Source organism: Mesoplodon bidens, assembly GCF_964165515.1.
Source record: "Mesoplodon bidens genome assembly, chromosome: 12".
Lineage (NCBI taxonomy): Eukaryota > Metazoa > Chordata > Mammalia > Artiodactyla > Ziphiidae > Mesoplodon > Mesoplodon bidens.
Genome location: NC_138168.1, coordinates 77,894,973 through 77,920,102, shown reverse-complemented (window position 1 = coordinate 77,920,102; position 25,130 = coordinate 77,894,973). Strand labels below are relative to the sequence as shown.

At 36.1% G+C, this 25,130-nt stretch overlaps 1 protein-coding gene across 3 annotated transcripts in view; it reads right to left on the bottom strand.

The window, feature by feature from the left end:
- The window catches only part of TAB2 (TGF-beta activated kinase 1 (MAP3K7) binding protein 2), a 79,704-nt gene that overhangs the window by 40,087 nt on the left and 14,487 nt on the right, over positions 1-25,130 (bottom strand). The window contains exons 1-2 of one of the 3 annotated variants that reach the window (XM_081251038.1): positions 15,371-15,468; positions 5,464-5,518 (exon numbers count right to left, since the gene is read on the bottom strand). The exons of 1 other annotated variant lie outside the window; for it this stretch is intronic. The gene's annotated coding sequence lies outside the window, so the exon portion shown is untranslated. Of the gene's footprint in view, positions 1-5,463; positions 5,519-15,370; positions 15,469-25,130 lie in introns of those variants that run through there. One more of the 3 variants, XM_081251037.1, reaches the window with a different exon arrangement.

Below are 25,130 nucleotides of genomic sequence, written 5' to 3'. Positions count from 1 at the left end.
TTCCCTTTCGGAACATCTAAATGTTGGTGAGTTATGGAGTTCAGATCTAGGGCTTCTTTTCAGTTACACCTACATTCCTCTTCAAGGTAATCTCATCCAAACACACTACTTTAAAGAGAGGCTTTGCAAATCTGTACGTCCAACTCCAAGGGAGCTCTCTCTCTCTTGAGTTCCAGACTAATATAACCAGCTGCCTGCCTCACATATCCTTTTGGATATCTAAAATTCACTTCAAACTTACTATGTCCAAAATTGAACTCTCAATTTTCCCCCATCCAAACCAAACCTTTCCCAGTCTCTTTCATCTCCGTATATGGCACCACCAGTCATTCAGTTGGTCCTTTTCACATGCCATATCTAATCCATTATAAAGTTTTGCTGGCTGTTATCTGCAAAAGAATATTCTGAATCTGACCACTTCTCCCCACCTCTATTACTGCTCTTGTCCAAGCCGCCATCATAGTTCCCCTAGACTACTACTGTGAAGGTCTCTTAACTGGTCTCCTCCCTGCCTTAACCCTTTGCTCTACCCCCACCTCCCACTCTATTGAACAGAGTGATCTTTGTGAAAGTAAATCAGGACAATCATTTCCCCAGCTGCAAAATCCTAAACAAGGCCCCTGGCTAACTATCACCCCTGGGGCTTTGTCTCCTACCACCATCTTTATTCCCTCAGTTCCGAACTCAGTTCCCTCACACCGGTTAGTTTCCAAAGAGAAGCCAATCTCATTCCTCCCTTAGGGCTTTTAGACTCCTTGCTCCTTCTGCCTGGAACACTTTTCACTCAGATACTTGCATGGCTCTCTCTCTTACTTCATTAACATCTCTGATCAAATGTCACTGCCTCAGAGACTGCTTCCTTGACCAATCTCTCTGTCTAAAATAATGCCACACTTGTTTCCCTTCCCTCCCTATCACATCCTCATACCTTGCTTTTACTTCATAGCATTTATCAATATCTGACATACCTACCTACCCACCTGCCTATCCCTAAAGCGTTAGCTCCACAGGACTAAGAACTTTGAAGTTCGCTGCTGTATCCCCAGGATCTAAGTCAAAGATGTAACATTTTTTTGATGAAATAAAGGTTTTACTGTATGGTTTCTTCATACTTTTTGCTTCTAAAATGCATTTCAAATAATCTAGGTTGAAAAGTGGAAAGTACATGCTGGGGTACGTGCAGGCTCTGAAAATAAGACAAGGCAAAGTGAAACCTGTCATCCTCACCAACAACTGCTCAGGTTGAGGAAATCTGAAACAGAGTATTATGCCATGTTGGCCAAAACTGGTATCCATCTACAGTGGCAATAATGTTGAATTGGGCACAGCGTGTGGGAAATACCAAAGAATATGCACAACGGCTATCAATGAGCCAGGTGACTCTGATATCATTAAAAGCATGCCAAAAGAGATTGGTGAAAGTAAATCATGCAAAATTTTTCTATAATAAGACTGGCCAGAGCCTGTTTTAAAAACAACAAACAAACACAAAGATCTTGATCAAGAAGATCAGTAAACCCTCAACAGGAAAAGCCAAAGAAAACCACACAGAGGCCTAACAGTTTAAGCGCTGAAAACCAAAGAAAAAGAAAATCTTGAAAGGAGCCGAAGAAACGAAATATAGGGAAACAACAATTCAAATGAATGCTGACTTCTCATCAAAAACAGTGGAGTCCAGAAGACACTGAAATGACAAAATTTAAGTGCTGAAAGGGAAAATAAACAATGAATCCACATTCTGCATCCAGCAAAAGTAAACTTTAAGGACAAGGCAAGACAACTATTTTTAAATATAGCCTCTGTGGGTGAGTGAATAAGTTTTACAACTAAACACATTACTGAAACTAACAGGTATTTATTTAATTATGGAAGGAAAACCAAGAAATACTTTATAACTTAATCTGGAAAATTATTTCTAATAATAAACAGAAATATATTTTCTATGGTTAAGATGCAAAATGACTGCTCTTCTGAGAAAATAAAGAAGTCATACTTTATAGGTATGCTTCTAACGGTAGGTGCAAAATTTTGGCACCTAACCTGCCACCAGCTCAAATGATCTAGGAGGAATAATTTCTTAAGGATTCTAAACAGTAGCAGAGTATACACAGTACTACAAAACCCAACCGTAAATATACTGGAAAGATTTACAAAATGTGCCATGTTCTTTCCTTTCTTAGAGTATGTAAGCAATTTATTTCTGACCTCTCAATATTATGACAGTGCAGAGTACTAAGTGTCAGTTAATGGCTCACTCAGACTTCATGTTATGATAATTATCAAGTCTTCATTTTCACTATTGTTTACCATGGTGAATTCTTCCAGTACTGTAAGAGTATAACACAAATAACGGTTTAACTGTACTCACAAGAAGAGACCACAGTCTTCAGATTAAAAAACGATAAAGAAAAGCAACAGGACTTATAGGTCTGATCAAAATTTGAGCATTTATGAGGTAACTGGATATTTAAAATTAGACTATCATCACCATCCACAACCCATGAATTTAAGGAGTGCCTAGTATGCAGCAGATACCATGTTGGAGATACAAGTATTAGAGTCTACACCCTTGCTCTCCAGGTCGCAGACATTCCTGGATTAAAGGCACATCAAAACAAGCTCATAATTTAGTAACTATTTTAACTTGTCCACTATTTTATCTTCTGTCTGCCTCTTGCCACCAGATCTGCTGCCTGCTATCTCAGTCCACCTTGTTGCTGACACAGTCATCTTTTTCATTCCTTTCACATCATTCAGAAACAGACTGGAAGGGCGTATATGAGGAAAAACTATAAAGAGCAGCAGCAAGAAAAAGGTAGGGGTCACATTGTGAAGTGCCTTTTGAGCCATTAGAATTTGGAGGTTTTAGCTTCAGGGTAATGGGAAGCCACTGAAAGATTTAAGCTCAGAGGCAGGAAAGGTGACATGATGAAGAAGACCTGTATGTATGAAGAATGGCTATAGTACAGAGAAAAGGGGCAAAAGAATATATGAGAAGACCAGTTAGAAAAATGCTGTAGTCTAGCCATGAAATAGTTAATAGCTTGTAACCGCAGAGATAGCAATGGACAGTGAGTAGAAGGAAGATCTTCAGGGATATTTAGGAAGTAAAATTTAATAGAACTTTGAGATGGATTAGATATTGGGGTAAAGAAGGAGGTATAAAGGTTGCTTTCTTATTTGCTCAGATGGTGGTCCCATCTATAAACTAGGGAACAACAGAAAAGGTCCAAGAAAACAAAGGGGTAGATTCTAAGTTTAGTTTTGAACATACTGAGTCTAGGGTACCTTTAAAACCTCAAAACAGTGATATCACAGAGGGAGTTAGGATATATGGACCTGGAGCTCAGAGGAGAGGTCTAGGCTGCAGATAAACATTTGAGAGGCATCTATGGTGCTGGCATTAATTAAAATCTGAGCGCAGATGAGACAATCCTACCATATAACTTAAGAACACTCAAAGAAATATATTCTTGGTTATATTATGTATAAAACATTATACAGTCATTATTAATTTTTTCCCTAAAGGCCAACATTCCTTCCAGCCCAAACACTAAACATTATATACAAAAATTGATTTTAAAATATCTTAATTTTTTGTTCTGGAACTATTTTAAGGATATACCCTATAATGAAAAATTAAATAAAAATTTAAATAAGAAAACATGTACACAGTTTTTAAAAAGCCAAACAGTACTACAAAGTTTATCGAGAAACCAGCAATTTCCCTGTCTCATGCCTCTCCACTTTTAACCTATTCCATATTCCACTGTCAACACTGAGCTGTTTCTCCACATTCCTACAAAGATGATTATAGGGCTATTTCTTGATTTTTCAATTTTATGCATTTTCTATGGATTTCCTACCGTGGAAAATGAAGAGTTAGCTTTATAACTTAGTTCCCATCCCATAATATAACCATGCTTCTTCACTCCTATGTCCATCTGCCCAATACTTACTTCACAATTTTTTGCTTAAATCCATATTCAGTATTTATATTACTTTTTCCTGTAAATACTGTTAGTCTAACCACTTAATCTATTATGAGGAGTGGATTATATCGCCAAGGTCCTTCCCCTACTAGCATTTTGGGAAGAAAAGTATGTGTGTTGTTAATGAAAAGACTGTAGAATATTAACCATATGTGACCAAAATCTGGCTTTCCATCAAGTCCAAGAAAACAGCAAAGCTCTCGCAATTCTAACCCCAGGAGAAATGGGGAGAAATGAGAGGGGAGGGGATAGGGGTAAACACTACTATTCTACTATTGAAATTATAGATTTAGATGAGATGTATTACTCTTAAACAAACTTTGATAAGAGATTAAAAACAAACAAAACCCCCAAAGTATGACTATACAGATATGTAAAAGATTAAAGTTGACTGCTCCTGACCAGGAGGTACCATACAAAATAAATGATGGAGGAAAGCAAAATTCCCAGAGATCTAACTTTTAAGAAAAAAGGAGTGGACTTCCCTGGTGGTGCAGTGGTTAAGAATCCATCTGACAGGGCTTCCTTGGTGGCGCAGTGGTTGAGAGTCTGTCTACCAATGCAGGGGACAGGGGTTCGTGACCTGGTCCAGGAAGATCCCACATGCCGCGGAGCGGCTAGGCCCGTGAACCATGGCTGCTGAGCCTGCACGTCCGGAGCCTGTGCTCCGCAATGGGAGAGGCCACAGCAGTGAGAGGCCCGCGTACCGCAAAAAAAAAAAAAAAAAAAAAAAAAAAAGAATCCATCTGACAATGCAGGGGATATGGGTTTGATTCCTGGTCAAGGAAGATCCCATGTGCCACGGAGCAACTAAGCCTGTGTGCCACAATTACTGAGTCTGTGCTCTAGAGCCTGCGAGCCACAACTACTGAGCCCACATGCCACAACTACTGAAACCTGCACACCTAGAGCCTGTGCTCTGCAACAAGAGAAGCCACCGCAGTGAGAAGCCCGTGAACCACAACAAAGAGTAGCCCCTGCTCAGCACAACTAGAGGAAGCCCGCGCGCAGCAACGAAGACCCAATGCAGCCATAAATAAATAAGTAAATAAATTAATTAATTTATAAAAAAATAAATAAAAAAGGAGTAACTGGTAATGTATCATATAAACTACTTAGATTTACGTAATTTAAACTTGACAAAGTGTTGGCCTTTATTATTAAAGTCTTATTAAAAAAAAGAAGTCAAAGAATAAATTAAATGTAACTCTCAGATAAGCTTAAAACTTTCCTAAGCAGTAGAATTTCAAGAAACAATACTCTAACCATCTGTTTCTAAAATTTTCTGGCAAAAGAACATGTTAATAGTTAAAAACAGAAATAACACTGCTAAATATTTCACCCTCAATTTCTACATTAGTGGGCATTGTTTCATTTAATAAGATGAGACAATTAAATGGCTGGTTAAGTATAAATTCTAGGATTCTATAATTTGTGCTCATTTATTTATGAAATTTAATCTGTCACTTACTTGCAGTGTCTTCTTGGGCAAATCATTAAACTCCTCTGTGTCTCAGTTTCTTCACCTACAAAATGGTGATGACAGAGTAGCTACCTCACATGATTTTTAGAATTAAATGAGTAATACACATAAGATAATAAAAAGGAACACAGAGCAAGCAAACAAGTAAATAAAATAGCTTATGTAAATGGTAGCCATTAACACTATCATTTCTTCCTTGTAAAATGAAGGAAACTCCAAGAATTTACAGGAGTAGTGATAACACAGTGAAAATTAATGGTATTACACTTGCCTGGCCTGTAGCAAAAACTACAAACACTAGTAGTAATAATTATTTATTCTAAATATCATGAATTTCCACAAAGTACAAAGGAACAAAACCTTAGCAAACACAGCTACAGGCCACTCTGGCTGAAGAATATTGAAGGAATTGACTGAGCCTTTGACGCCTTCTTTTCCCATGTATATGGGACAAATAATTTGTTTTAATTGGGTAACTCAGACAAAGCTACCTGAAAACCAAATATTAGGTTGCATATAAGTGCCAGATAAGTGATATAAACTGTGCTATAGGTGTTTAAAGGGCTCTCTGGGCTGAGGGAGGGTGTGGGAGGGTCTTGAATCATGGGTACTTAAATAAGAAGGTTAAAGTATGAAGCAAGGCAACCAAATACTGGGCAGGTTCTGGAGACAATGAGTCAGTCACCTGTCTGGCTAAAAGAAGGAGGGACAGGAGGAAAGGGAATTATGAAGAAGGAGTTTGGGGTGGTGAGTATCTACAAGAGAAGACGAGAAAGGCCAATGAAGGCTGCAAGTGTACAGTGGCCTTTATTATAGAAGATCTTGAGTTAACACTAACGGTTTAGTATTATTATGTAAACTGGTATACATATTTTATCTTTGCCCAGTTTGTACATGGTTGAGTTTTGCTGGAACAAATTTAATTATTATAACAAAAAATATAGTTCATGTTGAAATATCACAGAGAAATAGGATGAAATATATAAAACTAAAATTCACTTCTCAACTGCATTAGGATTCTCCTTTAGCTTATGGACAAGAAGGAGGTCTTTCCACTTTAACCATATATACCATCCTAAAATTTAACTCTGATTCCCACAGTGACTTCCAGAGACAATAATTTTTTCTATAACAATGGAATCTTGAGTTGGATAGAACCCTAGGAAATTGTCTTGTAAAAGTATATATATTTAAGAGGTTAGAGAAAAGCCTTGCTGCCCAGTAGACTCTTTTAACCAGACTTCCTCTTCCATTCATCTATCCAATTTTACCTCTTGAAACTAACCCTTGACAACAAACAGAAATTTTTACACAAGTAATGTTAGTTTCAAAGTGGAGAGAATACCTTGTTCACTGCTGCTGTACCCTAAATACTTAGAAAGTGTAAGGCAAGTAGTAGATGTTCAAAAAATACTGTTGCAATAAATCTCTAAATACAGATCAGAATACATCTAGATTAAAGACTACTATAAAAAATGGTAGCTATCCCTCCAAACTAAAGTGTTTGCCTTACCCTCGGCTATGTCAGTGCTGCTGTAATACTTGTTTTGAAACTGTAAATTTGTTTCAATGCAATTGATATGTTAGGGAACAATTTGAACACTAAATGAATTTTGCTGTGATTTCATCTGCCAGAAACGCTAGGTGAATGCAGAAAACCATACTCAGCTGAAACAAGCTGCATGTGAATACACAAAATTTAAATGTGAACACACCTCAAACATCTGCCAGCTACCTCAGCTCACTGCATCTTCGTGGAATCAGTCACACCCATCCACAACTTGTGTTCAGCTTTCCTTGTGATTTCAGAAAACGCTTCTTCAACCACTTCACAATAACAAGCTTCCACAACTATGTGGAAACTTCTTTTACAAGGCAAACTTCAGGAGGGTTTAAAAGCAAAGTACAATATTTATTTGTACAAGTATTTACATATTACATATTTCTTAGCCACTTAACATGTGTAAAACTATACTATCATGGTTTTTAAGGTTCCTATCTTTCTAAATGTTCACTGATGACATTTTGAGTGTTGTACCCCAATTCCATGTTTCCCGTAAGTCTTGTAGGGTTTTGTTTTTTTATTTTTTGACTGCATTATTTTCCACAGTATGGTGTTTTTTAGGAACACATATGTCAAATTTTAACAGAACCGTTTGTACTGCAAAGCCCCTGACCTCAACAACGGTTACTCAATTCCCCCGGATGTCTAATTGGAAGGTAGAATGTTTCAACTTACATATTTGGTTGTCAATATGATGTTACCAGTTTCTTATTACTAATTTTAACTTGTGTCTCTCTGTGGACTGGCTGACAGGATCAGACTGTGCAGTGAGTTAACTATAACTTTTTTAAAGTTAAAGCAAGTTTTGAAACTTTTTGGCCTCAATGAAGATTTCAGAATTAAACTTAAAAAAAAAAGTATTACCTTCTTAATTATATACACTATTTAAAATACCTTTTCATTATTGGTGTAGTATAAGTATCTCATCAAATGCCAAGTAGGTAATAGTTGATGCACTTCACATCTGATTAACTTTAAAAGAATTTATAAATGTCATTAATTGAATATGAAAAATCTCAAAATTAACAGCAAATTTTTAGAACTGTATTTCTTGGAGCATGATATTACATCTTTATTAGGGCAAAGCAAACTCACTGCCCCCCAAATTCTTTAATATCATATTATTTTCCTAAGATTTAAAATGTAAGAATTATAGCTATGGCAATTAAAAATCTAAAATTCAAATACTATCATCATTTACAATTAAAAACAGGATAAGTATAATTCACCTGTAGCATAAACTTTAGCATAAAATAGCTGTAATACTGAATCATTTTACATAGATATTTGCAAAAATAAAATAACAGAAACACACCAAGTTAGTCACCTAAATGCTACTTACTTTAAGTTACCTATCATGTTCAGATTTAGTGTTAGTTAAAAGCTTAAAGGGAACAAAGGATTATGTTACCAGAAAATGTATCTCTCAACTTTATAAGCCTACAGTAATTTATTTTCTAAAGAAAGACAGTAAATATTAATAACTGAAGTAACATATGATCCACATTACCTCCTCTTAAAAAAAAACTTCCCAATTTTCTCATTTAATACACTGCCTCAAGTTCATTGAATGCTGACCATTTCTTATAGTTGAAAGGCTTACCAGTTATAAGTTCCTCTAAAAGGAATGTGCAAGTCAGCCACACTTGGCAATTTATGTATTGTGGTTTTGTGGTGAGTGCTACCATTTTCTAAGGATCAAGAAAAGTGCAATAAATCTAAGGCAGAATGGTTATAATCCATCAAAACATATTATATAACTAACTACCTTGTGTGTATTTTCCAATTCATACCCCATTATTATCTTTCAATACATTAGGGCTTTAAGATGGAAACAAAGTTACTTCTGAGTGAGCCCCTTTTAATGTTCATGCCCTGGTCCGGGAAGATCCCACATGCCACGGAGTGGCTAGGCCCGTGAGCCATGGTTGCTGAGCCTGCGAGTCTGGAGCCTGTGTTCCGCAACAGGAGAGGCCATAACAGTGAGAGGCCCGCGTACGGCAAAAAAAAAAAAAAAAAAAAAAAAACTCTCCAGAAAGTGGGCATAGAGGGAACCTACCTCAACATAGTAAAGGCCATACATAACAAACCCACCGCAAACATCATTCTCAATGGTGAAAAACTGAAAGCATTTCCTCTAAGATCAGAAACAAGACAAGGATGTCCACTCTTGCCACTATTATTCAACATGGTTTTGGAAGTCCTAGTCACAGCAATCAGAGAAGGAAAAGAAAAAAAGGAATACAAATTGGAAAAGAAGAAGTAAATCTGTCGCTGTTTGCAGATGACATGATACTATACATAGAGAATCCTAAATGTGCCACCAGAAAACTACTAGAGCTAAACAATGAATTTGGTAAAGTTGCAGGATACAAAATTAATGCACAGAAGTCTCTTGCATTCCTATACACAAATGATGAAAAATCTGAAAGAGAAATTAAGGAAACACTCCCATTTACCATTGCAACAAAAAGAATAAAATACCTAGGAATAAATCTACCTAAGGAGACAAAAGACCTGTATGCAGAAAACTATAAGACACTGCTGAAAGAAATTAAAGATGATAAAAACAGATGGAGAGATATACCATGTTCATGCATTGGAAGAATCAACATTGTGAAAATGACTATACTACCCAAAGCAATCTACAGACTCAATGCAATCCCTATCAAATTACCAATGGCATTTTTTACGGAACTAGAACAAAAAATCTTAAAATTTGTATGGAGACACAAAAGACCCTGAATAGCCAAGGCAGTCCTGAGGGAAAAAAATGGAGCTGGAGCTATCTGACTCCCAGACTTCAGACTACTACAAAGCTACAGTAATCAAGACAATATGGTACTGGCACAAAAACAGAAATACAGATCAATGGAACAGGATAGAAAGCCCAGAGATAAACCCACACACCTATGGTCAACTAATCTATGACAAAGGAGGCAAGGATGTACAATGGAGAAAAGACAGTCTCTTCAATAAGTGGTGCTGGGAAAACTGGACAGCTACATGTAAAAGAACAAAATTAGAACACTCCCTAACACCATACACAAAAATAAATTCAAAATGGATTAGAGACCTAAATGTAAGACCGGACACTATAAAACTCTTAGAGGAAAACATAGGAAGAACACTCTTTGACATAAATCACAGCAATATCTTTTTTGATCCACCTCATAGAGTAATGGAAATAAAAACGAAAATAAACAAATGGGACCTATTGATACTTAAAAACTTTTGCACAGCCAAGGAAACCATGAACAAGATGAATTGACAACCCTCAGAATGTGAGAAAATATTTGCAAATGAATCAACGGACAAAGGATTAATCTCCAAAATATATAAACAGCTCATGCATCTCAATATTAAAAAAACAAACAACCCAATCAAAAAATGGGCAGAAGACCTAAATAGACATTTCTCCAAAGAAGACATACAGATGGCCAAGAAGCACATGAAAAGGTGCTCAACATCACTAATTATTAGAGAAATGCAAATCAAAACTACAATGAGGGGGCTTCCCTGGTGGCGCAGTGGTTGAGAGTCTGCCTGCCGATGCAGGGGATACGGGTTCGTGCCCCGGTCCGGGAAGATCCCACATGCCGCGGAGCGGCTGGGCCCGTGAGCCATGGCCACTGAGCCTGCGCATCCGGAGCCTGTGCTCCGCAACGAGAGAGGCCACAACAGTGAGAGGCCCGTGTACCGCAAAAAAAAACCCCAAAAACCAAACTACAATGAGGTATCACCTCATACCAGTTAGAATGGGCATCATCAGAAAATCTAGAAACAACAAATGCTGGAGAGGGTGTGGATAAAAAGGAAGCCTCTTGCACTGTTGTTGGGAATGTAAATTGATACAGCCACTATGGAGAACACTATGGAGGTTCCTTAAAAAACTAAAAATAGAACTACCATATGACCCAGCAATCCCACTACTGGGCATATATCCAGAGAAAACCATAATTCAGAAAGACACTTACACCCTTATGTTCACTGCAGCACTATTTACAATAGCCAGGACATGGAAGCAACCTAAATGCCCATTGACAGACGACTGGACAAAGAAGATGTGGTGCATATATACAATGGAGTATTACTCAGCCATAAGAAGGAATGAAACTGTGTCATTTGTAGAGACGTGGATGGACCTAGAGACTGTCATACAGAGTGAAGTAAGTCAGAAAGAGAAAAATACATATCCCATACTAATGCATATATGTGGAACCTAGAAATATGGTACAGATGAACTGGTTTGCAGGGGAGAAATAGAGACACAGATGTAGAGAACACATGTATGGACACCAAGGGGGGAAAGTGGTGGGGAGGGTGGTGGTGGTGAGATGAACTGGGATAAAATGGATAACTAATAAGAACCTGCTGTATAAAAAAATAAATAAAATTCAAAAAAAAGAACGATGACATGAAAAATGAAATGATCACAAGATTATAATTAAAAAAAATAAAATAAAGAAGGCAACACCTAAGCTGGGTCTTGGAAGATAAAAATGTGTTCGCTAGATGGTCAGGCAAGAGGGAAAGAATATTTCAAACATAAGTGGTTGTCTGGGAGAAGACTTTAAATACATGGCAAGTTTGGGAAACCACAAGTAGCTGGTTAATGGTGAAGTGCAGGGAGTGAGACTAACAGGGAGAAAGTGTGATAAAGGATGAGGCTGAAGAAGTAGGGTAGGCACAGGCATATCATGGATGATCTTAATTGCTTTCCTCTGCACCATATGTGCTGAATCCCACAAGTCAGCAAGAACATGCCTCTCACTTTCCAGATTCAGATAATTTATCTCTGAAGTTCCAAGCCCTGCCTGGTTCTGTGACATTCCACCAAGTCCCAGAGGTGGGCATGCATTCATTCAGCAACATTCGCTCTGTGCCATTTAGCGGTGTATAAGCTGCAGTGGAGATCAGGAGGAAGTGCCTAAAACTTAGGAATTAAGGAGAGGCAGGAGGAACTTCACAAAGAATGTAGTGCTTGAACTTAGCCATTACAGATGAATCATAAAAGTCTTGCAGGATATCACTGACTACTGTTTGTGTTGCGGGAAAGACCATGAAAGAATAAATTTGAAGAATTATAGCTGTAGTGTAGAAGGGAAGTGAGACAAGGCTAAAAAGGTGGAAAGTTTTCAGTGAAAAATGTACAGATTCTAGATAATGTAAAAGATCTAAGAAAATTCTACTGGCCTGGAACTTTCTCATAAATATGATCTACTTTTTGGTTCACCTTGATATCTGGGATCCATTCCACAAACACTGCCCACTATAGGCCTGGTAATGTGCTCTAAACATGCAAAGGTGAATAAAATATAGTCCCTGCTTCTGAGATTATACATTAGTAGAATTCAGATTTATTTTGGACTTCTTACAGCATATATTTGTTATCTTACTTCATCCTCTCCACATGTGAAGCAGAGAAGACAACTGGTAAACCATATTTTTTTCTTTTTAACTGAAGAGAATCATGGAAAGACTTATTAAGAGATATATCTATAGTTCCAACTAAGTCAGTAGCAGAGCAGTATTCTAGGCCAGCAGCTCTCAACTGTGGTGTCACTAGCCAGTGCTAGTGCAATCAGTTGTAAATGAAATTTGTTACTGATCGTTAAGTACCAGAGCTCTATCTATAACAATATAAAGTATCTAACCTATGGACAAACACATGTTTTAAAGAGGAGCATATAAGGATGTCACTTCAGTGTATATTACTAAAAGAACAACCTGAATGACCATCGAGGAATGAATAAATAAATTACTCTATAGTAATACTAAAGAACATCATACAATTTTTTTTAAGTTGAGTAAGAAATCCAAGTAATTATATGCAAAGACCTATAAGACATTACTGAATGAAAAAAGATGCAAAACCCATGTATAATGATACCCTTTGTGTTAAAAAAAAGGATACAAAAAATTTTTTAAACAGATTATTTTTATATGAACGCACAGGAAATGCTCTGAAAGGATACGCACTGATGAGAGCCGGCTGGGTAAAGGGACACATGGATGGAAGATGGACCAAGGAGATTTAGTCATCTCTGTTATGTTTTAACTTTTTATAAGGATATATATTCATGTATTACTTGTATAATTAAGCATAAACAATTGAGCTTAAAGCAGAATATTTTCCCTATAAAGTTATTTCCTACATATTTCCCCATAACATTACTTGTATTCTGATATGTGGGTAGGAGAGTTAAGAGCAGAATAGAAAGAATTATTTGCAAGTACCTGAACTGAGCCAACTCAACGTACTTTCAAATAACTCAAAGCCTATGTTATCAATGCTGAAACTGTTACCGATACAGTTAGCAACTGCAACAACGCTCAGTCATCAGGAGTCTTGACAGATGAGATTTAAACGTCCATACATAAAGGTGGACAAGAGCACCCTCCTCTGAACCTATAGCATCATCACTCTGGTTTAGCACACACTACAGGTTGGGCTCTGTGATGAACGCTGTTAACCTGTATTATTTCAATTACTTCTTACAACATTCCTGTCAGGATTAAATGAGAAACTGCAGGTGAAACTCTTCACACATAACGCCCAACCACATAACAGTAAGTGTTGTCCTTTATAGGTGTTCCTACTGCTTCATCTCTAACCTTATCAAGTTTCAGCCCTCACTGTACGGCAGTCAGCTTTTCAAAAGCCTCACTGACTTAAGTGTGCCAATGCTAAGAAATCTGCAATGGATTCTCATTACCTACTGAACTAAATCCAAACTCCTTCATCAGACATTTGAAAGCATGGGTGACACAGCTCCATCACCCATCATATTCCTTCTGTACCCTACTATTCTGTAGGCACATTGGAGCGCTCACAATTTTTAGAATATATTATATACTTTGACTTCCGTAACTTAGGAATACTCTTGTCACTCTCGCTAAACAGTTCTATCTACTTTTCAAAGTTCTGAAGAAATATTACCTTCTCTACAAAGTTGATTCTCTCTGGCACTCTCAATTACATTGTTTGTACCTCTATTATGATATGTTTTTTGTATTACTTGTTTGTAAACTGACTGAAAGCAAGTTTTTTTAATTTTTACATCTCTACTGTGCCTAGCACAGTGTTTTACACACAATTTGCATTTAATAATGTAGAAAACTTTCACCATTACTCATAGCCCCAGTGATAACCAGTACAACTTGAAATTCAGAAGCAATTCTAATTTCCCCTTCAATTCACCTACCAGTGGTAATGACCCTATAGTAACTCTGGTAGTAACTCTTTCCAGTCCTAATTCAACACTCAGTGAGATATAATTATTTCCATACCAAACAAATGAAGTGGCACATAATCAGTGACCTAATGCTGACAAGATTGGCTGACATTAAATTCATTATGCATTAACACTGGAGGAAGGAATACAAAGCATATGCTAGAATATTAGAATCATCTTTTAAAATAACAATTGGGATATAAAATTCCTCTGTTCAATTTTGGGTAGTCTCTAACCTAACTGAATTGAACTTTAAAATCAAACGATGTGTAAGGTCATCTACCCATTTAGTAAATAAAGTCACCTTTTATGGATTAATTATTTCTAAATCTATACAAATTGGTAAAAGCAGTAAATGTCCTTAAAAGCTAACTGACCTCAGCCCTCTAACCATTCGTAAGTGGTTTTTTCTCGGTTAAAATCTAAGGTAGCAAGAAACCTTAGTTTTTAGTTTTGTTGTTAAATTTCACGACATTCCAACTACTAATGACTTTGGTTTCTTTTGAGCAATCAAGTAAAAACATAGCAAATACTAGTTATATACTTATATTTAAAATATAATTAAATTCTTCAGGCAAAAGTATTACATAATACGTTACTTGATTCTATCCAGGAATCTTACTTCTTCCAATTTTTGAAAGCCATATTAACTCTTTACGTGAAGGCATTCGTAGTGTAGAATAGTTGAGGATCTCAGGACAGAGAACGAGTTTCATTTAATTCTCTAAACTACTTGTACCATATGTGAACCTCTTAAAGGAAGACAGTTTTATTGTTACTGTTTACTTTTCAGTGAAGACCAGAATACTTTTTGGAGATTTATAGGGCTTAGCTCAATAGCATGTCAAATTTATTTTTCTTAAATGGTTTTTGCATTAGTTTGCTACTACTAGCAAACAAGTTAAATCAGAAATATTCAGGCAAAGGTACATTAAAGTCAATACTAGCTGCATGTTATCTAGGTGTTAGGGATGTTACCAAACTTTAAAGCAAGATGACCACAAATTTTGAAAGTAAAGTTTTGGTTATTATAGATTTCATAGTAAGGCAGTTACATGGCTAAGCTTGGCTGGTACCATGGACTTTAGCATACCTGGAAATAGAAAAATTCAAATGGTAGCTGTTCTTGATTGGCCCATTGCCATTTTTGCAGCTTACAAATTTTTAATTAAGTAACTGCAGTGAGCTCATCTCTACTGGATACTTCTTTTCCAGGGCAGGTCCAGGAACTGGGTCTGGAGCCTTGAAAGCAGAAGAGAAACTAGAGTAAACTAGAGGTAGGCAGAACAAGAAACGTGACCAGATAACATTGAGATCTAATAGCAGTGAGGTAGTCCCCAAAGTCTCTCACATGAAATATTCTTAAGTGGAAAAGAATCTCTTAAATTACAAGTTACCAGAAGATGCCATTTGCATTAGTTCAGTCATTGTCTTAATCTACACAACTCCACTCTGAACTCCCAATTCTAGAAACGAAAACAGTAGCCTTTATGAAATCTCTATTGGCTTTTAGCAATAGACTGTCCAATATGGGACCACAGAGTATAAAAGAACGAGAAAAACAACAATAAATTCATTTTCATTGGTAAAATTGGAATTGTAAGGTCCTCATTTTCAGGTCACTTTTCTCTTTTGCTATCTTATTTCCAATCATCTTCTAATTATTCCCCTAAATTCCTACAATCAATTGTCAGAGGTTTCTTAAGAAATGCTTTAGATATATCCAAGCAATGAACTGAATTTCAAGTTCCAATTTTTAAAAATACTTCGTAATTCTTAAAGAGGGAGGCAAAGAACAGCTCATAAGATGTGGTTCTTAACCACACTGGAAATTCTTTTTTCCATTACCAAAACAGATTCAATGATTTTTTTTTTTTTTTTGGTTAGGTCCACATTATTTAAAAAAACACACACACGCAAAACTTGCAACTACAAAGGTTACATAAATGGTAGGCTATTAAAAATGTTAGACTGTTGTACTAATCAGATTACTAGGGCCTGGAAATGATGTCCTTGTGTTTGGTGAGCTGATACCCTTAGGAGTCTCTCTCTAAGAAACGAATCAATCCCACAGCAGTCAAAATAAACTGAACCCTCTGCTGCTGTCAAATGATGGCAGATTGTGAGAATTGTAACAGGACAAAAAAGTAGTGAAGACAAGGATTCAAAGAACTTAACTCCCTGCATTTCTAGTAACTAGAAACACAACAAAGCAAAATAAAATGAAAGTAGTTTTTAAGAAAAATGTCAATTTTCCACCTTTTGTGATGGCATGTTGCAGGTGAAAATATTCAGGTAGAGAAAGATCTAGGTTCAAATCTGGTTCCAGTATAAACTAGAACTCTGCAGAAGTTTCCGGTCTATTAAATAGGATACCATCCCCCACCTCACTGGATTGTCATGAGAATTAGCACCTAATGACCTGGCACACAGTAGGTATTCAATACATTTTTCTGCATAATGGAATGTTATTTTTTTGTTCTAAACATATGAGTATACTTAAGCTTTCATTTTCATAAATGCTAAAGCAACAGCTGTGTAACAAGCTTTAGGTTTAAATAACTCAACTGTGTCACATCCTAAGAGATATAACTGATTTATCAACACTTATTTCAGAACAAAGCAAATGTAAGAACGCTCAGTTCTGAGAATTGATGATAAATAAAAATAGAACAATTTACATTTAGGATATAAAGAGAATTAGTGGTAAACAAGTAAGTAGACATGTAATTCTTCCTCCTCCAAGTAAAGGAGAAAATACTTTTGTCAACAGGTTAAAAGGTTATAGATCTGGGATACGGTGCCTTTTAAAAAACAAAAGGAATCAATATATGATCTAACTAGGTCTTTAAGTCAGGAAATGCTTTAAGGGCAAAGAAAAGCCTTACATTTGAGCAACAATTTTCCTCTTACTGATAGAACAGTGGGTTCCACACAAAATTATTATTTACCAAATATGGTTCAAAGATCAGATTACACCTTCCCCGGCATTACCAAGTAATAGAGCATTATCGCAGGCCACAAGGAATTTTAAAAAGAAAAAGAAAAAGAAAAAAAAAATTTCCTTAAAGTTACTCGAAATGTATTCACTGCTACAACTTTATTTCAAATAGTTTTTAAAAGTTAACATGGAAAGAAAGAGTCTTAATCAAAAGAGATTGCAATTTACTTAGAGATAATAAGATTAAACTAAATTTTGCCAGAAGGCAAAAAAAAGAAAAAAAAGTATTTAAAAATGAGGATTCCTATTCATTAACCCATATGGATAGACTTTCAGTTTAAAGACATCAAGAAAAACACTTTTATAGACAAACCATTAATTTTTGTTTTTATTTTATAACTACTATCATATTGAAATCTCATTACTCAAATAATGTTTCAGTTGATTCTTTTGGATTTTCCAGATATAAAATGTCATCTACAAATAAATGTGCCTCCTCCCTTTCAATAATTACACCTCCTATTTTGTTTTTTGGTCTAATTATATTGGCCAGCATTCCCAAGACAATGTTATGTAACAGTAATGCTGGCCAGACCTTTTTTGATTCATGACTTTTAAAAAGGAATTTAGTATTTCACTAAATACTAAAATAGGAATTCTAGTATTTTACCATTTCTAGTAACAAAATGCTGGTTTCCGGTCTGAGATACATAAAATCTTGGCTATGTTCATTCGTTCTTGTTTCACTAAGCATTCTTATTAGAAATAAATGTTGATTTCCCTTTTTTTTGATATCCCTCAAGATATTCATAGCCCCTGTGACCTACTGATATGACTTAATTTATCATTACATTCCTAGAGTGAATATTACTCAGTTATAGTATTATTCTGTTAATGTAATGCTAGATTCCATTTGACAGTTTTATTAAGCATTTTTTGCACCAACTTTTGTGAGACTGATGTGCAATCTTTTATATTCATATTTTCTGTTACGCGGCTTTATAAAAAGAACCAGGAAGCTTACCTTTTCTTCTCTATATTCTGAAATACACAGCTAATTATCTGGTGCTTTTTGCAGGAAAGAGTCTCATATCAGCTAAGACCAGCATTTTCATTTGTGGCTCCAGATCCTATCCTTTTCTTTCACATTTCCACAACACCCTTTCTTTTCAATCTCTCACTTTAACCTACGAACCTGTTTAAGTCTTAACCATCTTAAACATACATCTATGAACACATTTGTACCACAAAAACTTTCCTTACCAGTTAAGTCTTGTTCAGCAAGTATTTATTCACAAAGCTATTTATTAAAACTGCTACTCTATTCAAGGAACTGAGAATGAACTGCAGTTCCTGCCCTCTATTCCTAATCTAGTAAGGAACGCAACCGTGCATACAAAAAACTGCAATAGCAATGCAAAGAACAAACAAGCTATGCTAGGACATCTCTCTCTTACCATCTGTGCCTTGCCAAACTTCTCTATTGAGTAGTTATGCTATGGTCTCAAATTTGTTTTAATCTGCCTTCAAGTTTTGTCCCTTGATAAGTTTTATTCAAATCACCAAATCCAATAACCTCTTCAGGAGCCTTACCCACCATTTTGCAAAAACTTTGCGGTTTGATTCATATTTTTTTAATAAATCCAATTAGATCTTCAAATGTACTGTTAAATTTTGTTTTTTAAAAGGAAGTTCATAGAATATTTTATTCTTTAAAAATTTATTTACTTATGGCTGCATTGGGTCTTCACTGCTGCACACTGGCTTTCTCTAGCTGCGGTGAGCTGGGGCTACTCTTTGTTGTGGTGCATGGGCTTCCCATTGCGGTGGTTTCTCTTGTTGTGGAGCATGGGCTCTAGGCACACGGGCTTCAGTAGCTGTGGCACACGGGCTCAGTAGTTGTGGCTCGCGGGCTCTAGAGCGCAGGCTCAGTAGTTGTGGTGCACGGGCTTAGCTGCTCCGTGGCATGTGGGATCTTCCCGGACCAGGGATTGAACCCATGTCCTGTGCACCGGCAGACGGATTCTTAACCACTGCACCACCAGGGAAGTTCCCATAGAATATTTTAAGTTTTACTAGGCACTTTTAATTCACCATATCATTTGATGCTCATGAAAAACCACCCAGTACGGCTAGGTAATTATCACTCTGATTTGCAAGGTTCAGAAAAATACACCAATTTACTGATTATCAAAACTCCAATAAGCAGCAGAGTTAGGGCCAGAGATGTATTTGTGGCTTTCTAACTCCAGGTCCAGGGTTCCCTCCTCTATATTTTATTACCTTGATTGATTAATTACTAACTTGAATACTTACTGATCATTCTCTTCTTTAAAACTTTTCTGGTCAACACTGCATATTCTTCTAGCATCCTAGGTTCCTTATTTTGGTACTTCTTAATGTTTGTCAAAAGCATGTATAAGTAAAAACTATGACATTTATTCTCTCACTTCTTGCTCTGGCACCTCATCTACAGTTACAGCATTATCTAGGGAGAAGCTCCTTTAAATTGTAGTTTAAGCTTCCTGTTCTACTTGATGAAACGTAAGCATTCAGAATCATAGAATTTGATGTTGAAAGGACCTTAGAGATTATTTAGTCCAACATCTTTATTTAACAGAAGAAAAATATAAAGTTCAACTCAAACAAGTCAGTAGCAGAATTTGAATAAAAGTTTAAGCAAAATTTGCCTTTTTAAACTTATGAATCATAAAACAAATATATACATACACAGTAAATAGAAAGCAACTAAAATTTCAAGAGTAATTACTGGCCCCTGTTTCATTTTGTTAAAGATACTTGTCCATATTTCTAATATGACAATACTAATGTATGAGTCCACTTACCAAAGTAATTTTTTTTAAAAAACATGGAATGGCAATAAAGTTAAAACCTACTCAATTTTATATATTTGTGCATTAATTATCTATCTTCCAGATTTTTAGAGTGAATTGGGAATCAAAATCACACCACTACGTAGCCTAATGCTTCCTACCTAGGTTGATAATCATGACCTAGTCTACAAGGCAGGAACAGATACCACTAGACTGTTTGCTGAACACTGCTTAGAACAGTGCCTGGTACATGTATTAAGCACTGAAAATGTGTCAGCTACCGCTGCTTCTCCACCAAAAATTACTACTTCTGAATATATTCATATGATTATAAATATGGCCGTATTAATGATCCAGCCATACAGACAAGCATCCTGTTAGAGGACCAGTATCTCACTCTTCTCCTTTTGGTCTATTGTCCAAGTTTTATTCTAGTGAGCAGGGCCACAACCCTTAGTTATCCAGGAATACCTTTCCAACAACTCCCAAGCTAGAAGTACTTTAATATCTCAACATCAGAGTCTATAGGCTCTGAAAATTAACAGCTCATTTTAAAAGGAAATTTTCTACTCCAACACTTCTAAACTTTTAAGCTCATTTACCCATGATACAGAATGCATGAGAAATAAAAGGGGATCTCATGTGAAGCAGGAAGATTTTTTTTCCTCTTAATTGTGCTTAAGTTTAAACTTAAACTCTTCCCCAAACTAGCTTCCCCTCTTCAACTTCCCATTTTTATAAGAAATAGCAATTTTCTTGTTAGCCTGAAAACTGAAATTACCTTAACTTTTCTCTTGCCTTCCTTTACCTTTCGCAACTTCAAATTTCATCCATTTAATAACTAACATTCCTCAAAACACAACTCCTGAGACTCTCTTCACTGGATATTAGTCAGTACAGTTCACAGTCACTTCCACAGTTCTGAAATCTAAAAAGTTCTGAAAAGATTTTTTATGAAGCTTCATGTCAAAATTCATCTGGTAGTGGCAAAAATCTGCTTTGAACTGACGTGAAGCTACTTATAGGCTTTATTTAGCCACTTACTGTAAACATTTCCATTTTTCACTGCAGAGATACTAGTGTTTAACTACCGGGTGATGCCTCAAACCTTGCTGGGCATGTTACATAGTACACAATATATACACGTTACCTTTCTAAAATTCAAAAAATTATGAATTCCAAAACATAGCTGGCCCCAGGGTTTCAGAAAAGGTATCATGGACCTGTACAATATTATTCCAAGAATCCTAATTTAGGCACCCTATTCTTAACTTTCGTTTTGATACTTTCCCTTACACCACTCCATGCATTTCAGCCTCCATATTTACCACCAAGTCCTATAGGTTCTGCTTTCCAAATACCACAATTGCCAATTCTACTCCACTCCTACGGCTACCACACTATCCCAATCATCCCAATTTCTAAATGACCAGACCCATAGTTTACCTCCCTGCCATTAAGTTCTTCCCATCTGACCCATCAAGCAGATTAAGAAAGGCTCCTATATAACCACTTAAAATATTTCATTTCTTTGCACAGGAACTTAATAAACTGGAACAGATACATAATAAGAGGGTAAAGATGGTGATTGTGGGATTATAGATGAATTTTTGTTACCTTTTAAACCTTATCTATAACTGTAAGCTAAGAAGAGGTTCTCTTTTTTTTCAAACTTAATGAAGTTTGAAAAATTTCTAAATTGACATATTAATTCTGTAATTAAAACAACACAAACAAATGAAAAATATACTAGGCCGCTCCCCTATTTATCACTTCAACTAAAATTCCTCAGTGTGGTTTTCAAGGCCTTCTCCAGTTTGGTTACTCTAGGACTGGTATCATGGACAGCCCCCTGGCCAACCCCGGCTTTTCAGTAAAAGCCAGTTTTACCGAAATATAGCTAATTATTTTTTAAAAAGAATGATTTTTAATGAGTAAAATAAATGATCACAAGGAAAATCAATTATACTGAAAAGCACAGTAATCAAGTGTTCTTTAGAACCCATATTTATGATATATTTATATATTTGCTTCTTTATTAACACTCAACACAATAAAATCCAGCAGGGGTCTAATAACAACTATAATTTTGAAGTAGTAATCTACATAAACTATACTCAGAGACAGCCACAACAGTAAAGTAATATGAAAATATCTGTGCTTTTTTTCTATTAGTAATAAAGTCACAGGTACTGCTAATACTACTGTGCTTTATTGTTTAAAATCATAATGGAAGGAAATATTAAATTTCAGTTACAGGTTATTTGTTGGTAAAAATATACAGATTTTTTTTTTTTTTCAGGGACTCCTTTAAATTCTCTCCTCAGATGCTCTTCAGGGTTATGGAGTCTAGAGTTAAACTCTATTAAATCCACCTACTTTTATTTCCCACTAATACCCACAGTCAGAGAACTTCAGTCAGGCTTTGTCTGAACATGTTCAACCCTGCTTTCATTCCTGACTATGTTACTGCTCTAGCTTACGGTATCATTTCTCCACCTGGATGCTTATCAAAATCTTAACTATCTCTTGAAAAGCAATTCATGTTCCATCTCCTTTTCGAATTCTTTTTCTACTTCTTCAGCCCACATGGATCTCTCTATTCCTAGAACTCCTAATGTACCTGTGGGTCAATGCTTAATGACCCAACATGTAATTATTTTCTTATAGTTCCACTTCCGTGTCTCTTCATCCAAGGTGTAAGATCCCCGGGGACATGGGTGACATGCTTGTATACAGGACACTGCCCACATATAATATAGGCACATCGAATGTATTCAATAAAGAAACTATTCTCAATAAACCAAGTATCAGAAGACAATTTCTTTTGGAAGTTTAAGTACCAGAAAATACATCAAGAGGACTGAAAATTCCACTAAGCAGCAAAAACAGACTCATAAATTAAGCTTAATATTAATAATTCACCTCAATCAGAACCTAGATAGTCATATTATATTAAAAACTCAGAGACTTATTTACTAGGCAGTAATGAATTCCAAGTAATAAATCAGGAATGGAGTGCTAAAGTAGGCATAAAACAATGATTCATTCAAAAAATATTTGCTAAGCATCTACTACATGCCAGGCACAATTCCAGATTCCACTGATTCAATGGTAAAAAAACGAAAAACAGAAAACCCAAAAACAATGAAAAACAAAAACAACTCACACAAGAATTTACTGTTAGGCCTTGGACTAGAACCTGGGGCTCCTGATTCTCATTATGAAGCTCTGGAACAAAAAGCTGTTTCTGTCTTTCAGAATAAGTAAAGTTGGGGTGGGGAAATGTTCTCAGAAGGCAGTAAATCATATAAAACATTTTAAAGAAAAAGATTTGGAGCTATTAAAAATATATATATAATCTACATAGTATATAAATATAACATTAAAATCTCTATACATAAAATCTATCAAGAAATAGATTTGGGGATAAGTTTCAATTGTCTGTAGGATATTTACTGCCTAATGATACTAGATGAATGAGGTATTACTCTACTTGATTAATATTTTAATCACAAACACTTCATGAAGTTTTATTCTTCTTCAAAGAGCTCTGCCAAGTTGCCTCATTTACTTTATATAAAAATATAAAAACTGGGCTTCCCTGGTGGCGCAGTGGTTGAGAGTCTGCCTGCCGATGCAGGGGACATGGGTTCGTGCCCCGGTCTGGGAGGATCCCACGTGCCGCGGAGCGGCTGGGCCCGTGAGCCATGGCTGCTGAGCCTGCGTGTCCGGAGCCTGGGCTCCGCAACGGGAGAGGCCACAGCGGTGAGAGGCCCGCGTACCGCCAAAAAAAAAAAAAAAAAAAAAAAAAAAATATATATATATATATATATATACACACACACACACATATATATATATATATATATATATATATGTATATATAAACTTAAATACCAATATCACAGAAGTGGGGTGGGTGATAGCAGTCGTGGTGGTAAATATTATTCTAAGTAATCTTTTTAATTGGAGAGAAGAGCCCAAAGAGGAGGAGGATGCAAATGCGGGTAGGAAACAAGGAACTGCTCTCCACACATTTCAATCTCTAGTGCTGTTTATGACCAAATAGAAATTATTTTTCTTAAAGGGAAGTTCTTAGACTAATAGCAATGGAATTCAGAGACTGAGTGAGTGAGGGGGAAGGATAAGTGGGTGGGACTGGAACAAATAAACTAATAGTCTGACAATGCCATGCTAGTAACCTTAAGTCATCTTGTCCAAAACTCAACCCACTGCCTCCCACACAATAATATAGCTATATGTTAATTACTAACCATAGAGCACTGATTCTGAAGTTAGAAATCTCAGGGTCTTCAATTCTTTTCCTCACTATATACAATCACTGGCAAAGTTCTACTGATTACTCCCACAAATGTTTCTTGCATTAATCCCCTTTTCTAGTCCCACAACCTCCTTCTGCAGGTATCTTTTACCTGGATAATCAAAGTAACACAATAATCTCTTATCTGATGGCTTATTCCACTCTTAGGCCTTTCTAAGCTATATTTCACAGTGGTAACAAGCTTTCTAGCTCCTAAACATAGCTGGATCATGTCACTTTCTTCCCCAAGAGAGGTAAAAGATTTTGTAGAATTAGATTGTACTGAGTTTTGGTAGAAGGTGATGACATTGACCTAGGGAATAATGGAAAAGAGGCTGGGCAGGAAGAGAGGAGACTTAAAGACCAAGAACTTACAACAAAGGAGTCAGAAACGTTAGATAAAATACAGGAAAGAATGGGATCAAGAAAGCCAAATGAAAAAAGGAATAACAATGAAGTTTTAAGTTTATTATTTTTATAATAATTTTGTAACAATGAATAGCTAACATTTATTAAGCATTTATGTATGTGCTAAGCACTGGGCCAAATGATTTATAATGCATTCACTCATTTAATGCTCTCAATAATCATGAGAGGTAGGTACCTCTGTATCAGACTCAGCTGACTACACATTGTTCTCTCCCAGAGAAAAGAAGGATTATTTTACATAGCGCCCCGGCCCCCTCTGGCCCCGGCCTTATTCCCCACAATGCCTAAAACAGAGCATCAAACAATTTACATTCTTACTATGTTG